General features: G+C 42.0%; 1 protein-coding gene across 10 annotated transcripts in view; it reads right to left on the bottom strand.

Moving 5' to 3' along the window:
• The window catches only part of LOC102301262 (band 4.1-like protein 1), a 102,295-nt gene that overhangs the window by 90,404 nt on the left and 825 nt on the right, over positions 1-11,066 (bottom strand). The gene's annotated exons all lie outside the window — the stretch shown is intronic.

Here is an 11,066-nt window from a genome sequence, read left to right as displayed (position 1 = left end):
TGTATGATCAATAAACAGTATTATAGATGATCGTTATGGCCCATTTTTTACACTGTGGACAATGATGACTTCTAAGTACTGCCACAAATACTAATACTATATTTAACAAACTTAACAAGTCCTGAAAATGATTGTTCAATCAATCCCATCAGTCTATCTGCAAGAAACACCTGCAGGGATGATACTGTCCCATGGTCACCGGTTTGAGCACTGCCTCCCTGTTCTTACAACTCCCTCATGTGCATTGTTCGGGTTGTTAACCTTGTCCAGCCCAGGTGCTACGGGAGCTTTCCCCTCTGTTCACACTTACACTGAGCAGTGACCATTTCAGTGGAGGGCCACAAGATCAGCAGGGACTGAAAAAGGAATTTCACCCAGAAAAAGCGAGAACCAGTGGGCATACATCCAGTCCCCAGCTCAACTCTACTGTTTGTATAGAGCCATTCATCTCCTTATTAGGATCAGTCTTAAGGCTGAAAGGAAACTACAGGACTCCTCTGTGTTATTGGTGTCAGTGTCAGAAGGTTTGTAAAGATGCTGAACAAGGCGCTCAGTGCTATTTGTTTAAGTATAGACAGGGACAGGCACAGAGATACAGGCACACATTTTAGACTTGTCTTTAAAACATTTTTAGCCAGAATCATCCTTTTGCTAAAGACTGCTACTTTGCAGACAATAGAGTGTGGTTTGCTAAATGGCAGCTGAAAGCCAACACCAATCGTCTTAATCTGTACACCGGAGTTTTTGGCAGGGCTGTGCGTGTTGTTGGCATAGAAGTGCCTGGTGAGATTGCAGCATGAAAACTGCTACCAAAGGGACATTGAACATAGCATCAATTATAAACGAGCCCCTCATTACCGCTGCCAACATAAAAACAACAGAGGGAAAATAAATCGATGGATGACAAAGAATCCATGAATGATCAGTACGTGCAGAGTCAAACGCATTATGCCAGCAAAAAAAACAACAACAAAAAGCTCTGAAACTGTGGAAGAATGAAAGAAAAGCCTCCAGTTATATAAAAAAACACTTTCTGACTATCACAGAGGGAGCTGCTGATGCCAAAACAGTGAGAGGTTTCCATTACTGAGGAACAGCCTTACAACTTTATGAGTGCAGGTGGGGGAGAGAAGTGAGAGTGCTGTGCGGGGAGAGATAACGATACAAATGCATGAGTGATCAAAAGCCAACGCACAGCAGTTTCAAGCAGGAGTGGACCACCCTAAAATACAACAACATTTCATTTCCTTTACAAAACGCTGCTGCTTGTTGAACAGAATGACAAGGAGTAGTTGCTGTACTCTGAGTTTGGCACCGACGGACACGGATAACTGCTGCAGAGATGGGCCCACTACAGACTGGAGCGCCTGCTGATTATAAATCAACAACAATATTAAAGAAGTGCGAGCCATACTAGCACACCAAGGAACAAGACAGGAAACTACATTAAAGAACATGCACTCAAGTCAGCAATGTTGGACAGGCAGAAGTAATAGAAGAAGTTTACAGTTACCTCACTAAGAGCTAAAACTTCAAAGCTAGAAATTAGCTTAACTAGGTAGTTAATTAAGCTAAACCTGAGCTTAAAGAATCTTTAAGTAAAAATTGACTTGTTCCTGTTCCTGTACGACACCAGTGTTAATAAGTTATACTGTAATGATGAGACTGAATGGAGACATCAGTTTCGTGTTTCTTTACTAAAACCAAAAGTAAAAGATGTAGCATGTAAGTATACGCAGGAATATAATTTTAGTGAATTTTTCACAAAAAATGACGACAGGCTCAAGATAAAGAAAAAGTATATTCATGTCATTCAACAAACTTATTAGAACTTTTATCATTTTAGCTTAGTGTGACAGTCATTAGTGCACATTGCTGATATTTACAGTCACGCTACCTCCTCGTTTCTTGTAACCAAAAATGTAGGTTTCCTGACAAGTATAAGATTGAACACAATGAGAGAAAGCATGTCAGCCCTCAATTTCAATTCAATTTTTATTTATATATTGCCAAATCACAACAATAGTTACCATAAAGCATTTATACTGTAAGGTAAAGATTCTAAAATAATCAGATGACCCCATGTGAGCAAAACACTTGGCGAAAGTGGGAAGGAAAAACTCCCTTTCAACACAATGACACCTCGCTAGGCTCAGTGAGGGGCGGCTATGTGCCGCAACCAGATAAACGGCAGTTTGTGATGAAGTAAAAAATCAGATGTGACAAAGAAGAACTCCCGGTGCAGCACAGGTGAAATATCTTTGCTGTTAGCATTTTTCCATGCTATGCTAACTCTCCTCCTCCATTACTGCTGCCCGTTAGACAACAATACCCCACCAGCTTTTTCATTTTGTTTCATTCATATCAGTGCATGTCATTTTATTCATGTTCAACTATACGATTACTTTGTTATGAATAAAATATTAAAGGCATTACAGAATATTATTATATAGGTATTGTCTAGGTTCTCTGTTGGTTACATAACAATCTAGAATAAAGTTCAGACTAAACATCTGGACTGAATTAATCAACAACTGCGTTACAAAGTAATGTCAGAATACAAAGAGAAGGTAAAGCAGTCATAAAATGAACACTGTGACTCATAAATCCCCACAGTATGTGCAGAAACGTGTTTCACCTGTATGAAAAAAGGTGGGTGGGAGATAAAGCAAAAGCTCAAAGTAAGCACTGCCAACACTTAAGGTGAATGTATCCACTTTTTCAGCACAGTTGTGCAAGTAGACACTTGATCCTCTTTGAAACAATACCTACCTGTAAAGGTGTGCTTGAAAACAGTCATAAGGAAAACGTCCCTTTCTGTACATCATTCAACATCAAATTAATATCATATCTTATTCTTTTGTGGAAAAAGTAGCTAAAGCCCCCTTTAAGAAAAAAAGCTACAATTTTTCATAACCTGTAACTTTTTTCCATGTATAATTCTATCAGTTCACAGATGTTTAAGGGTTTTACTGTATGTCTCCACCCAATGATCAATTCTAATCAGGGCTTTGAGCCTTTCCATTAGCTTCCATTTCTTCTTTTAGAGCCACTCCTCGACGGGTTAGTGCGGTCTGGATCATCTTCCTGTTGAAAGGTCTAAGCACTTTCTGATCTGATGCATAGCTCATCGCATCTCGCTCCCAGTGTTTGACCGGGCCGCTCCCACCTCTATGTTTCAGTTATCATGAGTTCCTTCTCCTGGAAAGCTGTATTTCCTCTGGGCAAACACGGTCTATTATTACTGTGGTCAAACAACTCTATATTTTGAGATTTCTTTCATTTGAACAGCTATGACTGCTGGCTCGCCACACAGATCAAATCTGAGCAGTCGTTTACACTTTGATACCAACTGCTGCAAGAGTTACATGTAGATCCTGGCATGTTTTAGGGCTTTTGGAGATTTCTTTTTGTGTCTTTTGCTGTAGCTACTGGTCTTTTTTGCCTTTTTATGTATTTAAGTGACCAAAAAATGTGTGTCAACTTTTTTTGTACACATTCTTTCAAAGAGATCAAAATCCTTGCCTGTTTAAATGTGTCAGGAAAGCAGTAGACAGACCATATGAAGTGCCTGCATGTCTCAGTGTAGGATGGTGTTTACTCTTGCTTTAAAAAAAATCAAAACTCTTAATGGATTTGCTCTGAAGATCTGCACAACTTCTGTACCTACTAGGAGTCTGCTACATCCGTCAGCTGTACAGTACAGCCAATACAAACTGCACTTATCTATTCATTTATTCCCACTGCATGCCACAAGGCAGTCATACTTAAGCTCACAGTCACAAAACTCACTGTGATGGATTCTCCATCATAACTACATTTTAAGTCTAAAAGCGGATCATTTTATTATGTGCATAAGTTACTGCTACTGATGGCTGCGTGGAAGATGTGACTCATGCATTGAGTAATTTAAAATATGGTACGCTTTGCAACGTAAATACAAAGTTTACACATTTTGTAGCAAACTGACAAAAATAATGTAAAATATAGTATGATGGATGGCAAAACCATTTAATCATACAGTCCATTTAGAGTTGTTTTATAGCTTTCCATTTTATCACAAAGTCTTCCTTTGCAGATGAAAGTATAGATGTTCAAATTTCAAGTAGTCCTTCAGTGCCTTTAGTTTTTTGTTTAATAGCTCAAAGTTCTGATTGAAAGTTCAAGAAGGAATAATAAAAAGGAAAACCTCACCATCTGACCGTATGATTGTCACATTCTGGGCTGTTTAGCCTTTTAGCATTTAGCAGGCTCCTGGTAGGTAGGTTACTACTTGTGGGTTAGATTGTGCTGATTCAGTCACAGACTAAGTCAGTAAAGTTACACAGTTTATTCATTCAATGGTATCAATTCCTTGATCCTCTAAGAGCTGCCTGCATGTTCTTGCAATAGGCTGGGCATTGTCGTGCACCAAAAGGAACTCAGGACCCTCTGCACCAGTGTAAATTCTGACCTAATGGCAGTCAGGGTGCCATTGCCTAGACTGTAGACTTCTCTCTGTCTGTCCTTTGAAAAGGTCTCCCCTGACCATCACTGACTCAACACGGTCATGCTAAATTATGTTACAGGCAGCATAACGTTCTCCACGGCTCCTTTCACGTCTGCCACGTGCTAACTGACCAGATCAATATCACAGGAAGTTAACTAACTTGATGATAGGCTCCGATTAACATGAAATGAAATCCTTTCATTTCATTTAAGCAGTGCATTTGGCCAATAGCCAATTCAGATACTAATATTTTTGTTACATATTTATCATTCATGCCAAAAAACAGTTTTAGCTTGTCATGATACCGTTTCTAAACATTTAGCCAGTTTACAATTGACGTGAGAGGTTAAACGGGACTAACATGAGCCAATACCAATAATTTGGCATGATTAATCACACGACACGGTCCAAACAGCTACCGAATGGACTCTACAAAAAGTCCATTAGCTAAAAAAGGATTTGTGACAGAAGAAAATATGTGAAGCTGAAGAGGTTTCTCGGTTGTGATATAAAAAAAGATGACGTCATGAATAGGATTTGATGTAAGAATAAGTACACAGCTCGCATGCTTTGCCACAGATTTTCTCTGTGTGTACAGCGCAGTACAGTTGATCCTTCACGAAGCTCCAAAAGCAGCAACACAAACAAGTCGGTGCAACAAACGTATGAACAACTCAGAAAAACACACACAAGTGTGTCACGTGTTTCCGCAGCATAAACTGAGAAGTGTAAACACACACTCTGTAACCAAGCATGACTGTACACAGTGCAGAGTAATGACTGTGCCTGGATCTGCCTTCCGACCTGTCTGACCAGTTTAAAAGCCACACAATGGGCCCGAAGGCAGTGGGAGTCGTATGTGCGCCTACTGTACTCCTCCACAGACCACTGCAACAAACAGCAGCAGCAAGACCCTCAATAAACATATTTTCCAGCACGGAGGACCACTGGGTGATATCCAGCAAGAAGACAACCAAACACAGCCTGCCTGCAGACTACGCCCACCTGCTTCACTGGGCATTTGGTGCACAATCCTCTTCAGTTTAATTATCAGTGAAATATAATGTAGACATCAGAGTGTACCTACTGTCCTTAGCTGAGCTGTATATCTCGTTAACCACGCAGCAGCAGCAGCAACATTTTAATCACTGAGCACTTGGGCCAAATGCAGCCTTACTTTACCTGCAACGTGCAACTTAATCATGCTCGAAAATTATTTTATGCAAATCACCTCATCTGTATTTTGCTAAGCAGCAGTAAGCAGGCTATTGTTGTGATTCTTATTTTACTTTTTGCAACCCTAATCTCACCTAATCCTCTTTTTAGGTCTTGATTTATGAATTTATTAACAGTTTGCACAGAGATCGACCTTGGCACCGACTATTTTTTCCTCGTTTTACCGGATTTTTACACGGAAAACTCAGACGATCCCGCTCAGCAATCACAGGGAGAAATGAACAAAGATCAACAGCGGAATTAGCCTTCCTCCACAACTGTTGAATGCAACGGCTCTAATTAGGTGAAGCGGCCAAAAGGAAACAATAGCTGTTGGCCTGGTTTTTTGGAAGAGGCCAAAATAGCTGGATAAAAGTATTTCCACAGCAGACCTCAGCGAAGGCGGAATAATCAACCTGAAAAGAAGCGGCTGCTGTTCACCGCCCCACATGAACCAACTTTGCCTGTAAAATATATTTTTCCTTTACTGTGGGGAGGCAAGAAAAAGCAGCATTATGGGATATCGTGAGCCAGATCAAAGCCAGACAACAACATGATGAGTCTCATCCTTCAGAGGCAGGGGATTTGTTCAAGGGAGGCGGCAGCGAAGAGGGATCGAGGGAGACGAGCGCGGGTATGCAAAGAAGAGGAGGAAAAGGAGCAAAAAGAAGGACAACCTGCTGAGTCACTGCAATCATGAGGCTGAGGCGAGCTGAGCCACAGCTGCTCAGGGTGAAGCTAAGAATCCCCCCACCCCACCCCCTTTAGAAGGACAAAGTGATGCTTCTCATCGCCGGAGAGGGAGGACACATGTGACCGAAGGTGGGAAACAGAAGAGCGACATAAAACTGTCTTACAGCATGAAATAGATCCTCCTTCTTTATTCTCACATCTGAGGGCAACAGAATGATGCAACTGGAAGAAGGAAATAAATCGCTAGAAGCTGTAGAAAGCTAAAAAACGCAGCCTTGATCAGACAGACAGCAGCAGGATATAACTGGCTTAAAATGAGACCTGTGACATAAAGACGGGGGACGACCAAATAAGTGTCGACATTGCTGCTGGCAACCCCGAGACAGACTGTGAAACAATGATGTTCCAGTCTGAACCCTAATAATATTCTGACAGGACTGCAGTGGACGCTACAATCTGATGAGGCTTAATTCGATCCCCATTAAAAAAACAAATCACGCAACCACTGCAATTATGTTGTCAGACTCAGTGGCAGTAATGTTGTATTATCCTCTTTTGTTTTTTTTTCCCAAATCAAGCTGACAAAAGAGTGTGTAAAACAGGAAAAGATTCCCTCTCTGTGCATATTGGCTAAACAAACACACATCTGCAAAGTGCTGCAGCTACTGCTGTACCTCTAAAATTACAGCTGTATCAGCCCACAATCAGTAACACAGCACTACTCATCTCTTATCAGGTATCAGGCATTAGACACACGGTGTGTAGGCTATGCTCGATTTGCATGTGAAAGTAGTCAGCGTTCTAGTCAGCATAGGCTTGAGAGTGGACAAAAATGACAGCCTCCCAGTAGCAAAGCCAAAGTATCTTGATTGTGCCCCTTGTGGCTGGTTGTATTATAGGTCATAAATACCTCTCTCTATTGAGCCGGTGAGATATGAGAAAATAAATCCCCAAACATGATCTCTTACATATCAGATTCACGTTATTATAGAGCTCTCCTTGAATTTTTTTAGCAGCCTTTAGGCTTTTTTTCTTTCATCTGTCTGAAAGAACAACACTATAGAGTCACTAGTAGACAGTTGTGTGCTCTTATTTTGAAAGTTCAGTCACTACTAACCATTTACCTATTCACGTGGTCCTTGATATCCTTCTCCTGTCTACCCGTGGACGTGAGAATGCTAGACGTCGCTCTGACCTGGAGATCAGCTGTGAGCTGCATGGCCACTCACTCAATCTAGCAGGTGGGGAATGGCTTAATGTGCCACTATGGTGCACTCGCTGAGAGGCAGCTGCAGTCCACGACCTTGGAGTTGGAGTACAGAGACTCACTGAAGAGGAAGATGGCATTACTGATTCAATATTTGTCACATACTATTTCCCATTTAACATTGTTGCTCGAAAGCACATTTCAACCAATAATTTGTAGCTTGCACGTGAGCTCCTGCCAGACTACTTTCTCCACAATAGAATCCAAATCAAAAACACTGCAAATTAAGGGCTTCTTATTATATACTTCATGTCAAATTTTACTTTGCATCATTTATTTGATATTATAAAGCATCTGATGTTGTCACGACTGACAGCAGTGATTGACAGCTGCTCTGAACTAAGTAGTTACAAAGTAACTGTCAGACCAACGTTCAGAAATTGTGCAGGAGAACATCAAACTGCACTTAATAAAACTCTGAGGGATATGTGGCATTTTCACCATTCTTAATCTTCATAAGAACTATCGCCCAACTGATTTATGGGGTGTTGATATTATCATCTGATTAAAGCTATTTGCTGATCTGGGTGACTGATAAATGAAAATGTAAAACGCAAAGAAGAAACTGAAGAAACACCCTTCAACCATGTTCTGAGTGTTGACATTGCATATTTTGTCCACCAGTGGGCACTCCCTGTTCCCTACAAACAACAACGAGCTGATCCGAGCACAGTAAATGCGCGTAAATTAGTAAATAAATAACTACACAAAATAAATGCTAGGAAAATGTGCTTTGATGTTTGTGTGTAAAAGCAAAATAACATCGCTAACTATCGATATCGCTCTTGAAACACTGTAATCATGGTTCTATATAGAACATCTTACACTTCCTCTGATGATGGAATTTGCATCACTTGAACCCTTGCAGACTCACTGATAGGAAGCACCACTAGCATGAAGCTATCTGACATACTCCATGTCTGAAAACGTAGGAGAGTTAGCACCGCTTTCCATTTGCTGCTTCTGGTTTGAATATTTTGTTTTCATTCACTTTATTATTTTGTAATAATGAATCACAACAGCAATGCTTTTACATTTCAATCTCAGCTTATTTGCTTTTACTTGTGGGTGCAACAAATCTTTTCATAATGAGAAAGGCACAAATGTCTCCAAATGAGGACTGAGACGACTCTTTGTGCAGTTTTTTTTTTTTTAATAATGACAGTCATGCTTGTGGTAAAGCATGGCTCAAAGAGTTGGCAGTTCGTCCTGTAACCGGAAGGTTGCCGATTCGAGCCCCGGCTCGGACAGTCTCGGTCGTTGTGTCCTTGGGCGAGACACTTCACCTACCGCCTACTGGTGATGGCCAGAGGGGCCAATGGCGCGATATCAATCAGCGAGGCTGACTGATCGCCCCTGTCAGTCTGTCCCAGGGCAGCTGTGGCTACAACTGTAGCTGCCTCCACCAGTGTGTGAATGTGAGAGTGAATGAATAGTGGAATTGTAAAGCGCTTTGAGGGTCTCGAAAAGCGCTATATAAATGCAATCCATTATTATTATTATTATTATCATTATTAAATGATAACTAATGATCAGATCCGTAATCTATGAATACACAAACTTTTGTCTTCCACATCACGTCTTGCGCATGCATACATACATGCATACATGCGCCCTTGTGGAGGGGAAATGCAATTTGAATGCAGCCCCACTATTGGTGAAAACAACTACACAGAGAAGCATCTACAGAATGCAAACACTGAACAGCTCAAAGAATCACAGCCAGAAATATCGATGCTGTTACACTGAAGGTTGATGCATCCATGCTTTTGAAGATTATAACACTGAAGGTTAGAGAAGGAGGCATTTAGATGAGACGGGTAGGGCCGGGGTCAGGGTAATCTACACAAACACAGAAGTGCAAATACATTTCTGTGTGCGTGTGTGTGTCTGGGATTGGTCCCTGGAGTTCAGCAGGCAGGAAGAGACGTGACCACACTGGCCAAGCTACAAAAACACGACGGGTCAAAAAACATTTAGCTAGGCCAACAGCAATGACAGCCAGAGTGCAGGACACGCACGCACACAGACCCACACAGCCTTGGTGCCTTGTTTATTAATGTTTGTAACATCAGGGTGACCCTGCATAATTATGCAGCATTCCATGTTCCTGTACCAAATGCTAAAGGACATGCAAACGAAAACACGGCTGAAGGAAGATTTCTACTTTAAAATATTCCTCCTCTGTGGCTCTGAGAAGCAAGTAACTGCCCTCTTTTTCCAACAGAGACGTAACACTGAAATAAGAAATGGCTGAGTTCATCCGCAAGTGCCTCCAAAGAGACACAGAGGAGAGGAGGGCTGCTTCAGATGCCTCGTACAAACTCATTTGAATTGCAAATGTTGTTAGGCAGCATGCTGGGCTGTGAAATCCCAGCAGTACCCTCGGGCATCACGCACAAACACCGACGTGTGCACATCAGTAGCGAAACTTTGTGTGTACACTACAGTAAAAAAGACAAGACACAGAGAATCGTTGAGTTTGGAGCACTTTCCCATGTCTGAACGTCGTATGATCGCAATTTGATGCAAAAATAATGATGAGCTAGCAGTGCAGAAACTGGTGCTGAGATGAGGTAATGGCTCCCCTGCAGGTAGGAGGCGTGGGGTGGGGGTGTTTGGTAAAGGAAAAGAAGAAGAAGAAGGAGGAGGAGAAGAAGCATCAGGTGATGCTCGGAGGGAGGCTGGCTGGCAGGCTGATTAGGCAAGGCTGACACAGCAGGAGCAGGAGTGTGTCCGATGTTAACGACATAGATGCGGTGTGACAGCAGGCCTGCCAGCTGAGGCTGACGGTGCATGTGCGGCCTGAAGAAATGTGTTGACAAAGTGCCATAAGCACACCTGTATGGGGGCAGGGAGCAGGCCAGAACGCTGCAGAGGGGACTGTCTGACTTGCACAAATTTAAGGATGACAAAATCAATAGGAAGAGGTTATAAACATTTAGAAATGTCCCTTTGCATCAGCTGTTAACAACTCAATCGGCATGAAACATCAAAGCTATCAAATGTCATTGGGAAAGCCATGCAAATGCTGAAAGATTCCTACTAAAGCATCCTGAAGGCAAGTCATTCCAACTCTCCAACCAAGTCCACATAACTAGTGAAAGCCAGAGGGCAGGGGGGCGAAGGTGAGGTCACTTCCATAACGTGACCTGCTTCAGTGTTCACCTCTGCGGCCAAACTGCCTTCACAGTTTTCACTAAAGTCACTGTTTCAGGCCACAGCACTGACAGAATCACTCACTGTGGGTTTTACAGCATTAAATGCACTGTACACCCCCTCCACTTTGTTTTGGAAGCTAAATATAACTGCTTTGTGTGGGCAAGCCAGAGGTGTTGATGGGAGGCAACATTGTGCAAGTAACTCCTCTGTGTGTGTGTGTGTGTGTGTGTGTGTGTGTGT

This window comes from Haplochromis burtoni, unplaced genomic scaffold, assembly GCF_018398535.1.
Source record: "Haplochromis burtoni strain Fernald_Lab_line unplaced genomic scaffold, NCSU_Asbu1 Contig_97, whole genome shotgun sequence".
NCBI classification, from domain to species: Eukaryota; Metazoa; Chordata; class Actinopteri; order Cichliformes; family Cichlidae; genus Haplochromis; species Haplochromis burtoni.
This window is presented reverse-complemented; position numbering and strand designations above follow the sequence as displayed.